The sequence below is a fragment of the Dermacentor andersoni genome, chromosome 2, assembly GCF_023375885.2.
Source record: "Dermacentor andersoni chromosome 2, qqDerAnde1_hic_scaffold, whole genome shotgun sequence".
Lineage (NCBI taxonomy): Eukaryota > Metazoa > Arthropoda > Arachnida > Ixodida > Ixodidae > Dermacentor > Dermacentor andersoni.
In genome coordinates, this window is record NC_092815.1 from 64,320,306 (window position 1) to 64,344,968 (window position 24,663).

A 24,663-nucleotide genomic window follows, 5' to 3' on the forward strand; every position below is an offset into this window, starting at 1 on the left:
AGAGAGCACCGAGGATGGTACTCGTGCTGCTCCGTTGCTAGCGAAATGCTGCACTCCCTGCACTTGGGTGTGGCTGGGGGTCGCGGGATGGGCTCTGTGGCCTGTCTTGTTGCAGGTTCGGCAATGTGGTACGGTCCTCTTGTAGAGGTAGCACCGCAGAAGAAGGCCGGAAAATTCAACGTAATATGGTACTGGTTTTCCCAGGAATGGGATTGCCATGGTTGTTGTGTTTCCCAGTCTTCTACATGTTAGCGCCTCGTATCCGGGAGATTCGATGCGTTGAAGTAACATTTCAGGCGTGGTATCGTGACGGATGTTGTATATCACCCCTTTACCCCTTTGCACAAGTTATCAGGGGATATTCCATATGATGCAATATCATATGTTGTTGCACCAATTGTAATTTTATGCATCTTGCTTAGTGCTGAGGCCGTAGCTTCTGAAGCAGTGCTTAGAACAAGGATGTTTTGGTCTTCGTCGATGCGTATTTTGAATCCGGTGGAGCCGATTTGTAGCTTTGCTTCATTTGTGGTGACGTCTACTTACTTCCCTGGGCTCACCTTGTTGAGCTGCAGGTCATCGTTCCGTGGACAAACCGCCAACTTGTAATCATTGGCACGTAGGGGGGGTTGTCGAGGCTTGCGCATCGCCAGTCGGTTTTGGTGGAGAATGGGCTTCGGTGGCGTTTGGCATAGTTGGGGCGTGGTCGAGCGTGTCTGCAGCCGACCACGACGGGCACGACTGGTAACATTGATCCAAGGCTCATTGTCTTCATCATTCTCCTCAGCGGCCTGAAGAAGTCCTTGTGATTCGCGAATTTCCATGTCCTTGTCCTCCAAGGCCCCAGTGGACGATTGGTGGGCATTGTCGGCATCGGTATTGAGCAGAAACTTCGCCATCTGTAGCGGTGCGGCAGCCGAAGCCTTTGCTGGGCCTCGCCACTAGCGTAGTGGTTTTAGCGGGGCAGCCCCGCTTTGAAATTTGATGTGTCCATAAAATACAAAATATAGCACTTACACCCTCAAGTTCGGTGTTGACATGCTCTGGCTGACTTCAGGTACACGATGATTACGTAGAATCTGGATGCCGACGTGATTTCGCCGAAATTATTGCTTCTGTGCGGAGCAGATGTGGAGCCCATCTGACCTGTCGGTGCACTTCGTCGTCTTTTCCTCCAAATAACAGTGAAACTACTCTTGCCACTCTGATAGACACAGGCTTGCACCATGTAAGAAGGACCAGTTGCCAAGGTGCTAAATTTGGATGGTGACAAGTAATGATTATTTTTTCCACAACATGTGTGCCTTGTAGGGTGCAAAAGCATCCCACTCATGAGAGGACACTCCTGGCTATCAAGTAATGATTACATGTGTGCCACAAGGAAAATGTTTGGCAAAGGTGCTCGCACAGCTCCTATTGCATTTATTGTCTGTCTGCAAAGCTGCATTTCAGGTGGCATTTCATTGGTGTATTTCAATGCATTTCAGGTGGTGCTGTAAATATTTTGATTTGCAGTGCAGAACAGCACCACACTGTGTCTCTGTTATCACATATGTAGTTTCCGACACAGCTGGAACACTACTCTCCGAAATGGCACGTTGATTACATGGCAATTATCGTAAGTTATATTTACTGCTTGTAGCATCCCACTTGTGGAATCACGGCTAGATTATTCAAGTGTGTCATATAAAATAGGTGCATTCTGACCTCCTCAAAAAACAACTAAAGAAAGCATGGGCAAACTAGGTTACACTGGTATGTTGCTTTTCTTGTTTTTGGACTGATATTTTGCAATCCTAGCGATAAATGTGAAGGCTCTAACTTGGGGCATACACTAAGTCTCACTACAGAGCTACAAGAGCCTAAAAATTGAGCTATATTACACTTGTCTTTCGTTATTTGACCATGACGGGACCAACGAAAATTGGTTGAATTATCCGGAGGGTGGAATTAAACAAGGTGCATAAAGAACACCAAAATGCACCGCTGATTCATTTGGCAGTATTTGTCCGATTTTAACGCAACCTTATTGCAAATAGTGATTGATGAACATCTAAAGTAAAAAAAAAAAACCAAAACAGTTGCAGTTCCGCCCGAAAGGAAAGGCGAAGCATCGATTGCGATAGCAAATTAAGCAATATAAGCGCGGCAGCAGCAGCGAGCGAATTGACGATCATGCTGTCTCGCTTCAGCGCGAACTAAACGTCGAATGCACAGCGCATACGAAGCTACGGGCACTGGGTGCACTTCGTCTATACATCACAGATCGCTTTCGAAATGAGGCCTGCGTGGGCGCGCACTTTGTTGACATCGCAGATCGCTTTCAAGATACGGCGGGCAGCAGCCGGAGCAGAACCCCCCTCTCCCTTACCTACCCCTCCCCCGTGCCTCCCTCGCGAAAGAAGACGGCGCGTTTCCGCCCTGCCAGGCGGACGGTGCGTTGGGCCGTTGGGGCGGAGGCGTAAACGGGAGTGGCCTAGAGTTACTGTATATGCTATATGGTATATAGTATATGGTAGCACCATATAGTTTCTCACTATAACACCTAGAGGGTAATCTGGCGCCACCGTCTATGGGAGTTTCTTAAGGGGCACCGTGCCGTCATGGGAATGACGGTATATGTGTCTGCGAGGCTCGTGTTGGCTGGTGTTGTAAGAGGCTTCGTCTAAAACGTGGATATGGCTACGTAAATAACGCGTTCTCAAAGTAAAATCTTCATAAAATGTTTCCATTCACGCATATTACAGCTTTACTCACCTACGGTGCATGACCAAGCGAAGAAAAGCAAGAACAGACGACCAACTGTTTCAAAGCGAGCGCGAACCTTGTCGTCTGTCCTCCAACTTTAGCGGCCGGCCGATACCTTTCACGTAACATGTAGTCGTACACACAATAACAAGTTCTCATAGTTAAACAAAACATGTTTTCGCCTAATAATAAAACTAAAACAGCTTTTCACGTGCTGTTCTAGTAGAAAATGAATCATTGTGACAGACGGAACGGTACTTGCCAAGCGCGTCTTCAAGGTGTCCTGTCTCTACGAGAACGATACCAATCCGAATCCACAACATACCGGCATTCCCATGCATACCACAGCGCAGCAGCGCCAGATTTCCCTCTAGGTATTGTAGTGAGAAACTCTATGGGTAGCACATACACTAACTCTAGAGTGGCCAGAGGGACCTTAGAGTGGGCTGCATGGTGCAGCCACCTGGTGGCGCAGAGCTCAAACAGACAAAAACAGCTAATATTGCAGTAACCAAGTGTATTTTACTTTGCTGTGGGTGTAAATTTTTGGCTGCCACACGATTACATCAATGCCGCAAATTTACACCAGCAGCGAAGTAGAATACACTTGGTCCGCCTGCGTTTACCCGAATACCGGACAAGCTAAACCGAGGGTCAGCCGCGATCGCCGGCTGACCCTCGCAAGTCAGTTGTCAGCCCGTGTCGACACGGCAAAAGTTCACGCTCGATTTAAAAAATTGCCGCTCATTTCGTCTGTTGTAGCGAGGTCCGCTAAAAGAATTCCGTTGCATTAATAAAATTGGAAGAACAAACTAAGGCGGAAAGATCGTCCGTGATATCCGAAAGCCTGTTGTAACGAGCGTAGACTTATCTGCGTTGCTGATGTAGGTGGCTGCGTATTCGGGGGGGGGGGGGGGGGGGGGGGGTAGCGGCTGAGCGCGACTGCGCGGGTCCTATGTTGAAAGCGATCTGCGATGGTTACAGAGTTTAGGCGCGCTGAGGGCTGATGGTTTCGTGTGCGCTGTGTTCTCGTCGCTTAGTTCGCGTTGAAGCGAGTCAGCACGAAGGGCAGGCAATTCGCTTGCTTTCGCTCTTCCTCACGCCACCGACAGCGAGTGACCGCGGTCGTAGAGTGAGATGTGTTCATGGTTGTCTGTGCGTGCGTGACACCGTGGTTGTCATTTTAGTAAGCGAATGTTCACAAGTTTATACGGCCGATAAAACTACTACCCTTACTTCGTATATCATCATCATCCTATTTTATGTCCACTGCAGCACGAAGGCCTCTCCCTGCGATCTCCAATTACCTCTGTCCTGCGCCAACTGATTCCAATTTCATCACCCCACCTAGTTTTCTCTCCAATTACCTCTGTCCTGCGCCAACTGATTCCAATTTCATCACCCCACCTAGTTTTCTGCCGTCTTCGACTGCACTTCCCTTCTATTGGCACCCATTCTGTAACTATAATAATCCACCGGTTATCTATCTCACGCATTACTTGGCCTGCCCAGCTCCATTTTAAATGCCTAAGCATTTCTATGGTTACCCAACTAGAAAACTGTGCGTCCGTCCCTCCTTCGCGTAATACTATCGCTTTCAAGATATAGCCAGCCAGCTGTGGAAGAAGACGATGACGATCGCGCGAGCAGTGGCACGAGCGCGTCTCTGTGACCACGTGACGTGTACAGTCGGACACGCACCAGACTGCAGGAAGGAACGAAAGATAAAAGCGGCAGGCTCGCCCTTGCATCGCTGGATGGAGAAAATAAGCGACGAAAGAGACGCAACCTTGCGGCGGCTGCGGCGGGTTAGGATGGGCCAGAACTGTGGAGTAGCCGTGGCTTCGGATCGGAACGTCATCAACGCACCTGGCGTCGCCACCTGTAGTAGTTTGCTTGCGTCATCATTTCATATTGCGCCACTTTCCGCAGCAGTTTGTGCCGCCACAGTGGTGTCGCACTTACCGTAATGGCGCCAAGGCGACCATAGCCGCTTAGTCAAGAAGAACGGAAACGCAGGAATGCAGAGTATCGGCGTAAATGCAAATTAAGCCAGAAACAAATGAACGACGCTATGCAGAGCGGGGAACTACAGCAACACGCTGAGGGCGCAGCAAACAAGAGGAACGACGCCGCATGCTGGCACCACCCGGTACCGACGTTCCAGGGAAATCTGCATATATTTACTTCATTTCCTACATCTCCTTCGTCATTTCACCTCACGTCCACATCCGCTGCGGGCTCTCTATAACACGAGTGAACATTGCTTCTACTCGCCTCTTAGCCGCCGTGGTTGCTCTGTGGCTATGGTGTTGGGCTGCTGAGCACGAGGTCGCGGGATCGAATCCCGGCCCCGGCGGCCGCATTTCGATGGGGGCGAGAACACCCGTGTAGATTTAGGTGCACTTTAAAGAACCCCAGGTGGTCTAAATTTCCGCAGTACTCCACTACGACGTGCCTCATAATCAGAAAGTGGTTTCGGCACGTAAAACCCCATGATTTAATTTTTTTTTACTCGCCTCTTCTACGTCGTCACGTGCAGGTCTCACTTAAACTCCGGCGTTTCTTTAACCATGTTAGGATATTGTCATTTTCAGATGGCATTTACAGACCTGTCACCGGTAGGGTAGTTCAATTTGCTTACAAATTCAGCCATAATCTTAAATAATCAATAAACGGGATACCAAAACGGGTAGCTGCTTCGTGTGACGTCACGAGTCGATGACGTCAGATCCTACACTACCATAATGTAAACACGCAGAACGCGTGCTGAACACGTAGTACACGTGGCGCTAACGCCAAAGAAGCGAAGCTGATGTCTCCTAACGACACAGGGAGCTTTTACAGATTTTCCGAACTAGACAGGGGCGTTTTCGGCGATGATTTCAGCTACAGTGGCGGTGTAGTCTCTGACGTCACAAGCACAGGGTGGCCAGTAGAAAGTCATGAGTCGGGAACGCAACCAATCTTTAAAATTTATTTTTAGAAAAACTAAATGACTTGCAGCCATATTGCATGGCACAGATAATCAGTCTAAAAGAAAACGTATCACGGCGGCCGCATTTCGATGGGGGCGAAATGCGAAAACACCCGTGTACTTAGATTTAGGTGCACGTTAAAGAACCCCAGGTGGTCGAAATTTCCGGAGTCTCCCACTACGGCGTGCCTCATAATCAGAAAGTGGTTTTGGCACGTAAAATCCCATAATTTTTTAAAAGAAAACGTATATTAAAAATTTTATGAGGATTGGTGGACATCGAAAAATCACCAGAATTACCTTAACACTTCGGTGTTGAAACCGCGCTTCGCCGTTTCACGATTCTTTCACGGCCGCTCTCGTAATTGTACCAAACACCAGCGCATGACCACTCAATACCACGTCGTTACGAAATGCTTACGCATCATTCATGTAACTCCCTGAAGAGATTCTACGTACAATTTCAACGCGACAGCGTTAAGGGCCCCGTGTCGCAGAAGAATCGGCGTCCAGCGTCGACCGTCCACTCTAAGAAAAAAAGGACTAAAAGAGGTAGGGAGGTTAGTCCTTTTGGGGACTAACTGATTTGCCACAACCATTAGTCCTTTTGGGGACGAACTGACATGGGATGAACTGTTACTCCCCATGCGCTTACTCCTTCGGGGACTAACAGTTGCCCTTGCCCGATGCTCCTCAAGGGAGTAACGGTAATTCGTTCCGATGCTCCGCAAAGGCGGAATTAATGAAATTAGGCATTTATACCCTAATAAAAAAAATTGATGAGCTGCAAGAAGAAAATAAGTGCCCGAGAGTAGGATTTGAACTCACGTTCTCCCGCTCACAAGTCAGGTAGTCTAACCACTCTACCACGCCGCTTGGTTGACAACACGGGATATTTAGACAAAGTTAAGCATGGTAACGCAAGTGCGGCAATGTAAAAGCGACTCCGTATTTCGTGCAAGCTATGCAATGAGAGTCTAACGTTGAGTGTACTTGCAACCATAAGCGACTGCGAAAAGAAATCAGCCCGAGTATTCTTAGCGTGATTTAAACTGAGGCGCTACGCCATGTACACGTGTAGCGCGCTCAAACGGGGCACCGAAGACAACAGAGAAGGACAATTTCTCTCTTTCTTAGCGTGTGCCGTTTGAGCTACACATCGCTTCAATTCGCAACCTCCTTGGAATGGAAGGAACTTAGGTACCATTGACCAAGAAAATCTAGCCGTCTATCAATGACTTGCGCGTTTAATCTGTATCGCTCACTTATGGGGTGCGCACGAAGGGCATGGCTCTTCACATTCCAGTTTTAAGTTTCACGTAATTTTCTCAAGAAGAGGCAAGGTAGTTCAATAGACAATGCACGAACTTCGAACCATTCACGATTTATAGACAATACCGTTTTCGCCGCATCCCTCCATGACACGGACCAAAACAGCGAAATGCCTGGGGAGTAACTGTTGCCGTTCGTCCTCCCATTGCTCTCTTTCCGACCAGGGACTAAAAACTTACTCTCCGAAATTTGCACATGGCACGCACATTCTTGCAGTTAGTCCTTTGAGGGACGAAAGCGCCCTTTTTAGGACTAACGGCGCAGTTACTCCCGTTTTCCCCGGGATTTTTCTTAGAGTGTCCTTTCACCAAAAATTATTTCTAAGCACGCATACCCAACCACTCTTTTGTCACCAAAGTTGCTCATACCTTGTCTTTCATTCTTTACAGTTATTCCTCGGCATTTTGAGAATGACAGCCCACAAACAAATGTAATGTAAAAAAAAAAAACACCGACAGCACATACCTTTTATGTTGGATCTTCTCAGACTGGAATATTAAATGTACGAAACAGTAACAGGAGATCGGCCATGCAAGAGGCCGCCGCGTTTCTACCAGAAAGCTCGCCTTCGTGCGTAGCGTTCGCAGCCAGGGTTTCCCGGTAAACATTACGGTTACACAAGCTGCAGTTGACGGCAAGCGTTTAAAGCAGTTAGGAATCTTTGAATGCTACCACATTCCACTCTTAAAAGCGAAGCTTAAGCGCGCTCCAAGTTTTTCTGTTAGACTAGAATATCGTCTATCCCCATTTGCTCTCTGATCCACACCACTCTCTTCCTGTCTCTTCAGGTTACGCCCAACATTCTTCGTAACTTACTTCGTATAGCTGTCTAATGATTTGCTATCGCAATCGGTGCTTAGCCGTTCCGGAGAAACTGCTGTTAGGTTCCCGTTCCTGCTGCGAGCGTCGGCGTCCCTCAGCGTAACCGAACGAACGAGCACAACGAAGGATGAAAGAGCGAACGCGAAGCGCAGCGGGGGACGAAGGACGGCGATAGCGAAGAGAGCGAGAGGAGGAAAGTGGAGGAGGAGGGTATGGCGAGAGCGTGGGATGAAAAACGCAGTGTCGCGCAAAACCAATTCTGCGGCGACGACCGCTACGAGATGTCGCCAGAGTGGCGTGCCGTCGTCTATTCACTGATGACGCCATCGATAAGGCACGCGGCGAGATCGCCCACCTACACCATATATGGAAACAAAGCGCCGCATGAGCTGAGATCTGTCTGCGGCGGCTGCTCTGAATCGCGCCCACCTGTCACCCACGCGCTGCCTCTCGCGATCTCCCGTTACCCAGGCAGTCGCGTCACACTTCGCTCCGTTTCGATTGTGCCGTACGAGACAGATTGTCCGTACCAGCTGCATTACTCACAGTGTTCTCTACGTCATATAATCCGTGTACCTATGTAATCATAATACAAGATATTTACACGCGAGATAAGAAACATGTATGGAGCTGCGCTGGAATATAGCGTTAGGGAGTATCGTAATCGTCGGCGAATTTTTTTACCTGCATCAATATTTTAAATATTTTCTGTGGCAGGTAGCACAATTTTAACCCTTGATATAAACTACTCGATGAGGCGGCCATTACTCCTGCGATAAATCAATGTACTAATTAACAACTAACATATTACTTAACAATCAACACAATTACTCTTATTAATTTTAATAATTAGTTTACGGCACATATCTTAATCTGCGAATAGCTGGTGAGTTCGCAAGGCGTAACCATTTGGGACGAATTCTCAGGACTGCACCAGTTTCGAGATATTAATTTTCAAAGTGTCCGACGAAATACATTGGAGTATGCTCGCGTCGAACAGCCGACGTAGAAGTCATGCCATTCCCGTCATACGATCGTCTACAGCGTGGTACAGTGTACTGTAACGTGGTTGTCGTGCTGCTGTCGTCACACCCACGTTTCGCTCGCGACCAACGCACACGACTACTCAGTGGACCTTTTTCCAATTCCGCTATGCGCATGCGTGTACCCTCACTCCAGCTGCATTCTAAGCTGCGCCGCCATTACCGCAGGACAGGTGTGCGAAGTGAGCGCGCGATCCCTTGCATGATCCGCGGCAATTTCCTGAGCTTGAGGGACTGAATAATGACATTTTATCGTGTTCGGAGTGAGAATACTAGATAAAGCCAGCACTTCAGCGGTTCGTGGGAAATACAGCAAGCAGTTTCGTCGACGAAAACGACTCCGTGAACTGACGCTCTAGCGATAGGCTCAGCGTTTGCAACGAGTCTCATGCCGGACACTTGCTGTACTGTCGATTTCGCAAAGCGCCTTGGAATGTTGAACGTAGTGCAATGGTGTGGCGCGCATGGTCAATTTATACACGCACACACGCACATCATGTTACCAGTGTTAGGAATGGCCTGCCGAGATACCAACATGCAACGTTTTGCCAGCCAGTTGCTACAGCGGCGTCGACTTTTCCTGGAAAGCCACCGTCATCTTCTAGCCAAACGGCGTCACTAAGTCTACTATGTGCGAAGGACAATGCGCCGCGTCCGCGACTCTGCGTCGCGGGATTGCCGAGATGAGTTCGACGAACCAGGCTTTGTGACTGAACACGCCACCGCCGATCTGGTCTGCCGCGAGCGGGGGAGTTCCCGAGGGAACTTATTTGGCGGCAACGTCCCACGCGCCTCTCAAGACGCAAGACAATGGAGAACCGGCGGCCACGCTGCAGGGGTTCAGCTCGGGGAATAAGAAGCGCCTTTCCTGACGTAAGCCCCGAGTTCTGCGAAGACCGTCTGACCTCTGTGGGGACCGTGAACCTGAGCGTACGTGTGTGTGTAAGCCCTCCCGCTCAAAGGCGGCTCGGCTATGTTGACTGGTCGAACGTTTCCCTCACCTAGGGATCTAGGGAGCACGGAGTGTTTATAAGCGGCTGTTTGTCGGCTGCTAGGGTGTGCTTGTCATCGCGCTCTGTGATCGTGCTCGTGAGCAGTGTGCTCGTTACACCAGCGAGTCATCACGCGGTCGAACTGCAGTTGTCGCCCTATAATTCGGAAGTCTAGGCGATGTTTTAATCTGCCGGTATGTATATCGCAGGGCTTTTACCATTGGCCGAAGAACGCGTTAGCGTGTTAGCTCATGCAGGCGGAACTAGCTGCACGGTTACGTGGGGTCTAACAATAAGACGAATGTCGCCACAGAGCCTACCGGAAAGCATCGTACGAGACCAAAGCGACACTCGCGGTGCCCCATTATACACAACTCACGAGTCTTTTTGCAGGCAAAGGAAATTTTACGCGCTTGACAAAACAACGCGTTGCGTCCACTTACTTACCATAAACTACATATACTTACCATAAAACTACATATATTAGGCAGTGCAGGGTGACATGACTTGGCATGAGCTCTTTTGAAGTCAGATGAGCGCAGAGCAAAATTAGTTCTGAAGAAAGGTTCGTGAACATGGATGAAAATAAATGGGCTACTAAAGTGCTTAAGTTTCTGTACCTCAAAAGCGCGGACACAGAATGGAGAAAGTGGTAAAGTTGGCAACAAGGTACAGGGTAATTGAAAGTGTACATAGACAACCAGGAGTCATTAAAAAGAAAGTGAGAGGAACAGAGACAGTAAATTGGATGCAAAGGATGAAAAGAAGACCGTGGAGATTTACAACAAGGCAAGAAATTAGAAAAGAAAATATGTACGATAACACAAAGGGCAGTGCCTTGCTATTTGATACCCGAGCTGGTTGTCCAAGGACAAAAACACACCGGAGCAAATATTCGCAACTAGATGAAGCATGTGTATTCTGCAGCAACAAACCATAATGAGCTCAGCACATTTTAAAGAAATGCGAAGGGATTCACCCCAGCGAGACCCGCAGGAAACGTTCCCTTTCTGGAGGCGCTGGGATTTAAAGCGGATGGAAGCACTAACCGGCCAGCAATCGACATAAGCTAGAGCCGTTTAAAATCCTGGTCGAAAAAAGTTGATAGGACCAGATCCGCTACATGCATAGGCATAGGTGTTAAGGAAAAGAAAAAAAAATTAAGGAGACAAAAGACAAAGTGCTTGACGGATAAATATCTATAGATTACTTGATTAGCTCAAGCAGGCTAGGTGACCCTTTGTCGCCGCGCCGTTTCGGCAATGCCAATAAATCATCATCGTCACCATCACCTAATTCCTAGACACTGTGTTCGAATATACGCAGTAGGCAAGTCTCGCCCAGCGTTACGAATGAATGAAGCACTTCGAGAATCCTGCTGTAAGGCCTGAGGAAATGAACAGTGTGTCACGCACCATACTCGATCAAAGGTAAACTGATGCCCTCTTCAGGAGCGCGCGCGTGACTCAGAAAAGGCAGGTGTTAAATTTCCTTGCGAAACTCATCCATGACACAGAATTCATCAATGAGTAATGTTATAAAGCGTAGCTCAAGCCGATTGACAGTTCTCGGCGTGCCTTCGCTGTGTTGTACAGCTCCGCCATTCAGAGGGATTTTTCGTTGAGGTACGTCGTTGATACAAATGTATGTGCCTTACCCTCGATATCGCCACCTGCACTTTCATCAATGTCATGTCATGTCATGCAGGTACTGCAGCTATATGAGTTATCGCATTTGTTGTTCGTTATCCAGCGTTAACCTGCCCTTCGTAGGCTACAAAGCGGCTCATTTAATAATGTCTAATTCCACCCAACTATATATAGTGATCTAAAGAAAGGAAAGACGCTTGATTCTGCAACCCGTCATGCCCCTGTCGTAGCTTCAAGTATTAAATGTGCGAAACAGTAACAGGAGACCGGCCATGCAAGAGGCCGCCTCGTTTCTACCAGAAAGCCCGCCCTCCGTGCATAGCGTTCACCGCCAGCGTTTCCCGTAAACTTTATGGTTACGTACGCTGCAGTTGTCCGGAAGCGTGAGAAGCAGTCAGGGAACTTTGAATGCTATCGCGTTCCACTCTTAAAGGCGAAGTTTAAGCGTCCTCCACATTTCTTCCACTTACGTTCTTAAAGAAAACGTTGTTTTATGCATTGAAGCACAAAACTGAAGCACAAAACCTCAAAACAGATGTAGTCCTGGGAATTCGCTCCAAATATAGAGATGATTACTCACCAGCTACAATGCATAGATTGAAATATGTGTCGTAAAGTAATAAATAAATTTTAATCACTGTAGTTATATTAATAATTCAATTACGAATTTTGGTTTCCCATAGAAGCAACGGCCTCCTCACGGAGTAATTTTGCTCAAGGTTTAAAATTATGCTATCTGCCGGAGGCAATTTTAACAAATTTCTGCAGCTAAAACAATACACTTAGTGTAGGTGGGACTGCTCGCAGCAATGGATATATTATTTCAGCTGAAGTGTCCCAAAAGGCCGGAAAATAGGTAATTCCAGAAATTCCAGACATTGCCGTTTTGACGTTCCGTGGAACATGGCGTCAATGCACCAGTGGGCACATTCTTTAAGGAAGCTATATTTCAAAATATCGGTCTAGTTTCACCAAGTTTCAACTAACAGCATCGCGAAGCATAGGCGGGAAGTTCTCATTTTTCAAGGGGCGAGGGGGCGGCGACCAGCTTTCCGAACTCCGTGTGTGTGTGTATGTGTGTGTGTGTGTGTGTGTGTGTGTGTGTGTGTGTGTGTGTGTGTGTGTGTGTGTGTGTGTGTGTGTGTGTGTGTGTGTGTGTGTGTGTGTGTGTGTGTGTATATATATATATATATATATACACACTTGATACGCACACGACAAACTGCCTTAAATATTTAGACTTGAGGGAAAGCTTCGTTATCAAACGATAGCACGGCAATCAGCACTCCAATACGACGAGAGAAATTATTGAGACGTGGAAAATTCCCTTGAAATAAATATGGTTTGCGAGACAAATGCTTGTAAGTATTGAACCTCTTAAAAGATGAGGGGGAATATGCGCTCACCGAGAGGGCATCGTCGGCACGAGACCATCACCAGGCACCTTACTGGACCGAACAGGCCGCCATTGGAATATGAACCTGGCAACGTTTAACGCTAGAACGTTATCTAGTGAGGCGAGTCTAGCAGTGCTATTGGAGGAATTAGAGGGCAGTAAATGGGATATAATAGGGCTCAGTGAAGTTAGGAGGCCAAAAGAAGCATATACAGTGCTAAAAAGCGGGCACGTCCTGTGCTACCGGGGCTTAGCGGAGAGACGAGAACTAGGAGTCGGATTCCTGATTAATAAGAACATAGCTGGTAACATACAGGAATTCTATAGCATTAACGAGAGGGTGGCATGTCTTGTTGTGAAACTTAATAAGAGGTACAAAATGAAGGTTGTACAGGTCTACCCCCCTACATCTAGTCATGATGACCAGGAAGTCGAAAGCTTCTATGAAGACGTGGAATCGGCGATGGGTAAAGTCAAAACAAAATACAGTATACTGATGGGCGATTTCAATGCCAGGGTAGGCAAGAAGCAGGCCGGAGACAAGTCAGTGGGGGAATGTGGCATAGGCTCTAGGAATAGCAGAGGAGAGTTATTAGTAGAGTTTGCAGAACAGAATAATATGCGGATAATGAATACCTTTTTCCGCAAGCGGGTTGGCCGAAAGTGGACGCGGAGGAGCCCGAATGGTGAGACTAGAAATGAAATCGACTTCATACTCTGCGCGAACCCTGGCATCATACAAGATGTAGACGTGCTCGGCAAGGTGCGCTGCAGTGACCATAGGATGGTAAGAACTCGAATTAGCCTTGACTTGAGGAGGGAACGGAAGAAACTGGTACATAAGAAGCCAATCAATGAGTTGGCGGTAAGAGGGAAACTAGAGGAATTCCGGATCAAGCTACAGAACAGGTATTCGGCTTTAACCCAGGAAGAGGACCATAGTGTTGAAGCAATGAACGACAATATTATGGGCATCATTAAGGAGTGCGCAATAGAAGTCGGTGGTAACGCCGTTAAACAGGAAACCAGTAAGCTATCGCAGGAGACGAAAGATCTGATCAAGAAACGCCAATGTATGAAAGCCTCTAACCCTACAGCTAGAATAGAACTGGCAGAACTTTCTAAGTTAATCAACAAGCGTAAGACAGCGGACATAAGGAACTATATTATGGATAGAATTGAACAGGCTCTCAGGAACGGAGGAAGCCTAAAAGCAGTGAAGAAGAAACTAGGAATAAGCAAGAATCAGATGTGTGCGTTAAGAGACAAAGCCGGCAATATCGTTACTAATATGGATGAGATAGTTCAAGTGGCTGAAGAGTTTTATAGAGATTTATACAGTACCAGTAACACCCACGACGATAAGGTGAGAGAGAATAGGCTAGAGGAACTTGAAATCCCACAAGTAACACCGGAAGAGGTAAAGAACGCCTTGGGAGCTATGCAAAGGGGGAAGGCAGCTGGGGAGGATCAGGTAACAGCAAATTTGTTGAAGGATGGTGGGAACACTGTCCTACAAAGTTTGGCCGCCCTATATACACAATGCCTCATGACCTCGAACGTACCGGAATCTTGGAAGAACGCTAACATAATCCTAATCCATAAGAAAGGGGACGCCAAAGACTTGAAAAATTATAGACCGATCAGCTTACTGTCCGTTGCCTACAAAGTATTTACTAAGGTTATCGCAAATAGAATCAGGAACACCTTAGATTTCTGTCAACCAAAGGACCAGGCAGGATTCCGTAAAGGCTACTCAACAATAGACCATATTCACACTATCAATCAGGTGATAGAGAAATGTGCAGAATATAACCAACCCTTATATATAGCCTTCATTGATTACGAAAAAGCATTTGATTCAGACGAAACCTCAGCAGTCATGAAGGCACTACGGAATCAAGGTGTAGATGAGCCATATGTAAAGATACTGGAAGATATCTATAGCGGTTCCACAGCCACCGTAATCCTCCACAAAGAAAGCAACAAAATCCCAATAAAGAAAGGCGTCAGACAGGGAGATACGATATCTCCAATGCTATTCACAGCATGTTTACAGGAGGTATTCAGAGACCTGGAGTGGGAAGAATTGTGGATAAAAGTTGATGGAGAATACCTTAGCAACTTGCGATTCGCTGATGATATTGCCTTGCTTAGTAACTCAGGGGAACAATTGCAATGCATGCTGACTGACCTGGAGAGGCAAAGCAGAAGGGTGGGTCTGAAAATTAATCTACAGAAAACTAAAGTAATGTTTAACAGTCTCGGAAGAGAACAACAGTTTACGATAGGTAGCGAGGCACTGGAAGTGGTAAGGGAATACATCTACTTAGGGCAGGTAGTGACCACGGATCCGGATCATGAGACTGAAATAACCAGAAGAATAAGAATGGGCTGGGGTGCGTTTGGCAGGCATTCTCAGATCATGAACAGCAGGTTGCCACTATCCCTCAAGAGGAAAGTGTATAACAGCTGTGTCTTACCAGTACTCACCTACGGGGCAGAAACCCGGAGGCTTACGAAAAGGGTTCTGCTGAAATTGAGGACGACGCAACGAGCTATGGAAAGAAGAATGATAGGTGTAACGTTAAGGGATAAGAAAAGAGCAGATTGGGTGAGGGAACAAACGCGGGTAAATGACATATTAGTTGAAATCAAGAAAAAGAAATGGGCATGGGCCGGACATGTAATGAGGAGGGAAGATAACCGATGGTCATTAAGGGTTACGGACTGGATTCCAAGGGAAGGGAAGCGTAGTAGGGGGCGGCAGAAAGTTAGGTGGGCGGATGACATTAAGACGTTTGCAGGGACAACATGGCCACAATTAGTACATGACCGGGGTAGTTGGAGAAGTATGGGAGAGGCCTTTGCCCTGCAGTGGGCGTAACTAGGCTGATGATGATGATGATGATGATGATGATGATGATATACACTTGAAAAACTTCGCGTGACCTCGAAGAATTGTTCACTGAACTGACGGCCTTATATGAGAATTTACAAGACCTTATAGCACGAAATAGTTCAATTTCACACCCTAAGTCCTCTCCCACCAGCAAGGATATGGCGTCTCTCGCTGGTGTAATCTTCCTTCGTCTAATTGTCGTATACTTCGCTATCATTAATACTGCTTCGCCCTTCCTGCGAAACTGCAGCCTCTCTCTGTGTTTTTCTTTTTCTTTGAGTCCGAGTACAAACGCTCCCACCTATGACTGTTGCTGATTCTAATTTCGAGTGAATCTGGCTTGGCCTCATTTCGGTTATTCAGTGAATTATACAGGATGACCCAACTATCATGCACCAAACTTAAAAAAAGAAGAGCAGTTGCGTTAGTCGAAGAAAACCTAGTGCGTATTGCGTGAGAATCCGGCGTTGTAGTCGTCGGCGAGACGAAATGATGGTAACAGAAATGACCGACGGCAAACAGTATAAACCACGTAAAACAATGGTGGAATTGACGTCAGGTTTCTCGGGAAAGCTCCTGTACACAAATTCTTTTGACAAGAACACTGGGTAAATTTCAGTCTGGGCGGGAATCGGGTCCTCTGGGTGAGAGACAAGCACGCTTCCCCGACGCCACAGCGGCATCGCGTTTCTGGTTGACTAAATAGGGAGTTTTAGGTTAGGGGACGCAAGCGGCTTGCTTACGCAAGAACTAGGGGCCACGGTACTGCGCATGCGCAGACCGTCCGGGTCTGCGCATGTGTGCGTATAGTGCGTGCGTCAATGGGGACGTCACGTCGCAGCTACCTCGCTGACGAAACGTGCGCATGGGGCCTAGTGAATGCGTCGTTGGGTACGCGATGGCGCACCCAATGGGTAGGGGGTGGCGCCACGTCATGAGTGTATAAAACGAGTGTATAAAGTAGAAAGTATTTATGTCCAATTGAATGCCGCTGAGTGGTCCTTCGAGTTACGAACTCTTCGCGGGCAAGCGAGTGCGTTGAGACGCTTGGCGCGTTTTCATTTGGCCTTGCCGAGGCGCATTGGAAACGTAGGCGAGAGCTTGCTCGGATAAGGTACGCGCATAAAAAAAGAGAAAACATTTCACGCAAATGAGTATAATGCTTTCGCATTCCCATACGTAAGCAGGATTAAGTGTCTCTACCGAATTTTTTATTCAGTAACTGGTTCAATGAATGTTATTCGCTCAGCTAGATAATGTCGAGGACTGGCTCCAAACTACTGATTTGCTGTCGCCACCTGAGGTCAATGATTGAAAAGTTAATTAACGTAGAACTAATTGGTGATATATAATCAACGTTCTCGCGATGCACTAGCCAGCATTCTATATTAAACCAGCTACGTAAATTGTTTTTTCACTGTTATTACTCAGTGCATTTTTCATCTGCTGTCATTTGTTTGTATTTCTTGCCCACTCCTCTCTGTAATGCCTTTGGCCTTGAGAGTTACCTTTACATATATCGCTACCATTTGGAATTTGATACGAAATCTGGATTTTAAGTCGACGCATCACTAATCCGAAGAGGGCTGTCCGCGAGCAGCCAAGTTAGGTTTCTTTCACTTCGTACTTCGCCCTAGGAGAAGAGTGGCCGCCGTCCAACGACAAAAAAAAGTCAGGGAGGTTAACCGAGGACGTGCGCTGTTCTGTTGGCTGCCATACTTATGGGGAGGCAGAAAGAATAACACGCGCACACACACACACACACACACACACACACACACACACACACACACACACACACACACACACACACACACACACACACACACACACACACACACACACACACACACACACGCACACACACACACACACACACACACACACACACACACACACACACACACACACACACGCACGCACGCACGCGCGCACGCGCGCACGCGCACGCACACGCACACACACACACACACACACACACACACACACACACACACACACACACACACACACACACTTGCCGGGAGGGTGCAAAACGATGCTCCTGTCGACTGACTTCACCGTTCATTCTTGACCAAAACACGGCTTTAACGCAGCACGAATGTGACGATCAAGCGCAGTAAATGCATATGTTAGAAGCGAGTCGAAACACATACACACACGTACACGCGCATCGGAGGCAAAGCGCGCACAGGTGAGAGCGCTAGTCACTTCAGCATGGTAGCCCGGTCTCACACCCTGCTGTGCTCGACGGCCGAGGTTCGATTTCTACAACGGTCACACTATTTTGTTTTCCATAAAGCGAGGCGAGACAGAAATCTACCGAACTGTGTTGTTTGCTCGGTGCCGACTTTCTCTCTCTTAATTCCTCTCTCATGTCCCTCTCTTCTTCCCCAACGCGCTGAGTCGTGCTCCCAAAGAGTTGCAGAATATAGATATAGCTGAAATCTATAGCGCTCGCTATAAGAACATGGGTGTATAAACGCAGTTTTTTATGCCACTCGCGTTTTGCGAAAAGAAGGTCGCGCACTGCAAGCAAATTTTGTACGCCACTTGGCGCTATTCTTTTTCAAGGAAATTTTCGAATACAGCTCCACAGCAATTTAGCCATTTGTTGAAGACTGGAAGGTGAGCCTGTCCGCTTGTCCGTTATTCTAAGAGCGCGCTCATTCGCACTGCAGGACGGGCTCGGTGTGCACACGTGTGTGTGTGACGTCATGTATAGTGACAGCGTCTGCGCGGAACAATTGGTTGATTGTTCACCTATACAGAATTACACTGTATTGTGAAGGGCCGATATACTCAACCTAGAGCAAGTTTCGTGAACTTTTGTTGCACAACAATGGCCCATTCGGGCAAAAAATACTTTTAAATCTGTGACGTCACATTGGTACATGGTCGCTGCAGTTTCGGTTAGTAATTCAAGGAATTGAACCTTCGCCTTCCTTTCTGGACCAGTAAGTCTTTTCCTGCCAAATAAATGCCAACAGGCCCGAAAAATAAAGAATACCTCATTAGTGAGAAGAGATTTTAATATTTCACGTTAAATAGTATCCCTCCGACCAGCCAGTCGTGCAGAGGCGTCGAGTCTGCCTGATTTGAGAATTACAGTCATGACGATTTATGAGTGCGTTCGCAAGTCATTGAAACAGCCCTTAAGTGATTCAAGCCAAGCCTCAGGCATGGAATAGGCGCTGTACAGAGGCTCGGCTGCGCCTTAGTTTGAGTGAAACATTTAAGCGAAATCAAGACGGCATGGATGCCGAGTATTACACTGCCGAAAACTGCGCGGACTCATCCTAAAAAATAACCAACAAATAAATAAATTAATTAATAAAAGAAAATCCCTCATGTTAGACGGCAGCAAACTTAAGCCAAACACGTAAGAGCTGAATATTCACTTCACTGGGTAACCAATAATTCTTTCGACAGCATTGATCAAAGAAGCACTGTCGTAAAGAACACTTCTATATGTATTCTTCTTCGTCGTTATTTTATTGCGACAGTAATTATATAGACCGTCCAAGCGAATTTTCGTCGTCGCCGTCACTGTTGCCATGACGCTGCGCATATATTTAGGTTTACCTATGCTATGTGTCGTGCCGTGCTGTATGTCATGCTATATATGGGGGTTACATTGCTACACTATTCTATCACTAAAGTTTCTCATACCAGTTCTTATGTTATTGACTAAATTATTCCCCAGAATTTGGGAGTGGCAGGCAACGACCAAATGTCAGGCGGCATAACAGTCACAGCACATCCCTTTTATCTTAGATCTTCCCACACTATTAAATATTGGAAGTGCAAAACAGCATCAGCGCTCACAACTAAAGGTGATGCAATTTCACTTGCGCGGCTCTTTACGGACAGCGTAGCGGCGCCTCTAAGATGTCATTACAGGCCCTATACGGGGTGGTAAAGCTTTGAAATGTCGCGTCCGCTATATATATATATATAGTTAGTACACCGTCCGAGAAGTGCAAGCGTCACGCTAAACCGTGCTATCGTAGTAAGCGCTTCGCCGCAAAATGGCAAATCCTTCTTCTTCTTGTTATTATTATTATTATTATTATTTTCTTACAACAACGCACTCATGCTTCAAGAGTGTCGTGAACGTGGCTCTGGCCATAGCGCGGTATGTTCGTACAGTCGTCCTCCAAAAGCGGAGACGATGAGAGCCTCCACTCTTGCAGTCAAAGCTGCCTTCTGTAAACAGACACGACTCCTGAAATGAAGCGCTTGCATACTTTCAGAACGGTAGGCAGGTGTTTGGGAAAGATGCTGGAATATATATATATATATATATATATATATATATATATATATATATATATATATATATATATATATATATATATATATATATATATATATATATATATATATATATATATATATATATATACATATTCCAGCATCTTTGCCAAACACCTGCCTACCGTTCTGAAAGTATACAAGCGCTTCATATAGGTATAAAATTGTATAAAAGAAATATATGTAACCGAACATAGCTCGTTGGTGTGATGTACGGTTTTCATGCGAATTCTGTGTGTCTTTACGAAGTGAGTGGCTTATTCATGCCAGTTTGAGCACAATGAACACTGTAGCGTTTTTATATGTAAGACATAGTAAAGAACTATGTCTGTTTTTGTTTCCTGATTCCTATGCTTGTTCCCGAATGCGTACTGTTGCAAATCGCGTGACGTTAGAACTGAAATAGCAGTACTACAAATATGGTTAATTACGTTTTTTTTATTATTCGCCCAAAGTATGTTGCTCATGCTGTTTCTATGGTTGCACATCGTGTGCTTGTTTTTCTTAGCTTGCAGCGTATAATTTTTTTCTCGAACTTGCCTCATGAATTCCTTGTTCAGATCCCCACCGCACCACTTCTTTTTTTCCTTTTCTCCTCACTCTTACGCTGTCCTGATTGCTTCGCTAGAGCGCAGATTGTACAGGGGTCAGGGCCTCAGTCAGGCTCATGCTGGCGCCTTTAGTGCTGACCCTTCTGATTTTCTGTAAGCAAATTTGTGAATAAAAAAAAAGGTAGGATATTAAGCAGTATAATAGCGAGAGCTTGGTGGCACAACCCATCGCCCCGTTCGAAAGGGGAGGCTTACATCCATCCATCCATTCACTACGCGTATAGCTAGAGCGGACCTGCGTAAATACAAGTTCAGTGGGGGGACTCGGCACCGTAGTTTCGCAATTGTTACTTCAAGCTTTCTAATGCAGCACCATTTGTTGTACCAAGGAAAAATGAGGTGCGTTAAATCAGATGTTGACAACGATGACTTCGCGATGTCGTTTGCAGTAGTATATTTTCTGAATCGTCAATCGTATTCTTTCTTGTCTTTTCCTTCGCGCTTCTTCTTCGTTCACGAAGTGGCTGCCTTGCATACGCGCCCCACGCGCGCGTTGCCCCGGCATATTTTCTGTAGAACCTCAGCGCCTGATCAGCGCAGTGATCAAAATTTTTACATCGCCCTTTCTTCAGCCCTGAACAACAACAAAAGCGACATTCGAAGTCATCGCGAGAGGCGTACAGAAGACCAAGGTAAACTCAGCAGGAAGCGTTTGTTCAACATGGCGGAAATGGGCGACCCTCGGGCCGCTGTGTGCACCGAGTTTTTGGAGCGCCTCTCGGCCCTCGAACCGACGCGAGACGAGCCCACGCTGGACGAGAACGACCGTTACGTGCCTAGCCCTCGTGAAGTTGAGTTGACAACGAGAGTCCTCGCTGAAGACTGCGTGGTAGCCCTCGGACCCCCGGAGCTGAGGCGTCAACTGTGCCTGACGGTAATACGAGAAAATATGTCCTCACTCGCCGTCATTGTGGGCCAGCGCATCGCAGAGGACGACTACTTCTTGAACTACCTGCGCATACTGCTCGCATCCGACGTCCACGTCGTGCCTTCCACGTCGTCTTGGCCTAGTGAAGCTAATAAGTGCGTCTGTCTGGTGGAGCCCGACGTGCTGTGGTCCCTCCTGGGGAATGGAGTCGTCAGCACTGCCGAGATCGGCGTTCTAGTTCTGCGCGACTTCGAGCACTACTTGGACCTTGGCCACGCTTACCGCAAGATCGTGCCGTGCTTCCAGAACGTTTCTAGACGGAACAAGAATTCATCATGCGCTTCGACGTGGCTGTTAGCGCTCGCCGACGAATTGCAGGTCTGCAGTCTAGATGGCCTGGAAAGTGATCTCGAACGTCTGAGGACACCGCTGAAGCTAAAATGCTGCCTTGCGACGCCCGTGAGACCACATGCCAATGAGGCGGCCCTCGACGTCTGCTTTCTCGAGATGGACTGGTCGGCTCAAGTTGGCAGCATTGTGTCCAGCTCTGACGACCCGGAAGTGCAAGAAGTGGGCACGACGTTACGTGAGCGAGGTATCGTGGCGGCTTGCTGCTTAGCCAAGAAGATGGATGTGGCCAATCCTCGGGCAGAGCTGCAAGCATTTTTGGCGCAGTGTCAGAAACTCATGACGAAACTTAAGGGTGACGCTCTTGTGGACAATGCTCAGGGCAAGACACTGGCCCTCACGTCCACTGTGGCTTCTCAACGGGATCTGAAGCGCTGGCTCCTAAGCCGGCATTCGGTGGAGGTTGCCGAAGAACTCGAAGACGTCGAGCTCATGCCTGTGTTTGTATTCATGGCGACAACGGCAGACATACCGACGTTGCGACACTACAAATGGGACGTAGTAGTATTTTGTGATTTGCCTTTCGGAGTCTACTGCGATGCGTTGTTAGAAAATGCAAACCGTGCGGTCGCCCTGGCTACAAAACCCCAGTGGAAGAAATGGAAAGAAGCCTTGGACTTGCACGATGACTTGGACAGGCTTTGTCTGCGTGTAAATCACCGGTAAAGTAAGCGCTTCTCAAAAAAAAAAAAAAGTTCTCATCGTCTAAGCGTTTTTTATTTTGCTAATTTTCTGAAATTCACTTGCGAGCGAGCCCTATGTGTACACTCAGCCGATGAATGTTCAGTCCTTCGCAGTTGTTTTCATTGTTTGTACTCGCAGTGCACTACTTATGTGGCCGGCATACTTGGGCAGGAGCCAAGATATCCAAATTCCGACATCGAAAAAAAGATGGTTTGGGATAATATCGAGCTACGCTCGATACATTTTATTTGAAATTTAACAATTCGCTCCTGTGATATTGTGGACTAAAGAAATGAATGAATTGGTTACCGCGGAAGCCTAACACGTGCCGCATCGTGCAGTAAGTAAAGGTCGCAACAACTGGATCACTTTTATTTCCGACGTTCTCGTGCATTCAGTAGTCATCGCATGATTGATCACACTCCGAACGAACCGAAGCAACTTTCTCCGGCCTTGAGGCGCGCTTTACAAAGAGCTGCAAAGCGCGCCGACTAATGTGGCGAGGTGGCCGAGAGGTTAAGGCGATGGACTGCTAATCCATTGGGCTCTGCCCGCGTGGGTTCGAATCCCATCTTCGTCGTGAATATTTTTTTTTTCTCGGTAGGCTGCCCTTTTTTTTCTTACTAGCATTTGCAGATGTCGCAACGGAAGTTGTGTGCGATAAGTATACATGGTATTTGGTGTTTTTCTCATGCCTCCACTTTCTTGAAGTTGAGTAGAACGTCGTTCGTTAGATTTTGCCTCCATCAGAGTTTGACGGATATCGAAACTTCTCACACGGACAGTATTTTATTGCGAGAGAAATTATATGAACACTTTGAGCGAATCGCCGCCCTCGCAGTGATTTTCTGTACAGACCTTTCAGAGCGAGCAGTATGCGCACCAGGTGCCGCCACATGCGCGCCGCCATTAGTCGTCATTGACACCTTATAAAACGAGAGCAAGCAGGCATGAACCGACACTCGCCGCTCCGGCAACGTTCCGCCATACTATTTACTATTTACTTAAAATGTGAAGGAGCAGTGGGAAAACGTGCTCTGTCGTGAACTGCAAGAACTGCAACATAGATTAGATGTATGGGACGAGACTGTATGTCAGCTTTATCCGCCTCAGCCGCAAGGACTGTCCGTATTTACGACTGTTCATCATGCACGCCTTTCCGCATGCGAGCACAGTATCCACCACCAGCGCTGCATGGATAGCCAATTTCTGCAGCAATGACCGGTGATCGATTGCTGGCAATGACGGCCAACGCGATGTTGAACTTCGATAAGCAATGCAAGTCGATCTGCGGTAGGTGCAAAACTTCGGCGAGTCGAGATGACTGGTGGCTTCATCTGCGCTCTCTTCCCGCGCACCTAGTGTTGGAGGTTGCGTAATCAAGTTTCGGTGACGCGTTGAATGGAAAGGCAACACGAAGTGTTTTCTTCCCGCTGCCCCCGCTCTCCATCAAGCAAGCGTTGTGACAGCGAGTGATCGCGGTCATCCAGTGAGATCTGTTCACGTCTGACTAGGCGCGCGTGACCCCACATGCTTCTTAATTTAATTCGCAAACAAATGTTTACTCCAATTTACATAGAGGACAAATCTACAAACCGTCGTCCGCTTATAGTGCAGGCCAGTTAACGGATATGATGACGACCTTCACGAGTTTGGCACATACCCATGAGTGCACTCATGGGGATTGGCCAAGAGTCGGCCAGACTTTACTTATGTGTTCAGGTAATGAATTTAAAAATCTATAATTTTGTTGCATAAATTGAAGCGAGGAAAGCTCAAAACGGTTCAGTAGACTGTCATTCAATCAAGAGAAAGAAAAGTATATATATAATATAAATGAGGAAATAAAGGAGGAATGAAATGAATAATACGGTCAATAATGAAATCTGTTTGATTCAATAATGAATTTTTCTA

The 24,663-nt window shown here is 47.1% G+C and overlaps 1 non-coding gene across 1 annotated transcript; it reads left to right on the plus strand.

Moving 5' to 3' along the window:
- The first annotated feature begins 23,247 nt into the window (after positions 1-23,247).
- Positions 23,248-23,329, plus strand: TRNAS-GCU (transfer RNA serine (anticodon GCU)). The gene has a single exon. It is a non-coding gene; the product is annotated as a tRNA-Ser (tRNA).
- The last annotated feature ends 1,334 nt before the right edge of the window (positions 23,330-24,663 follow it).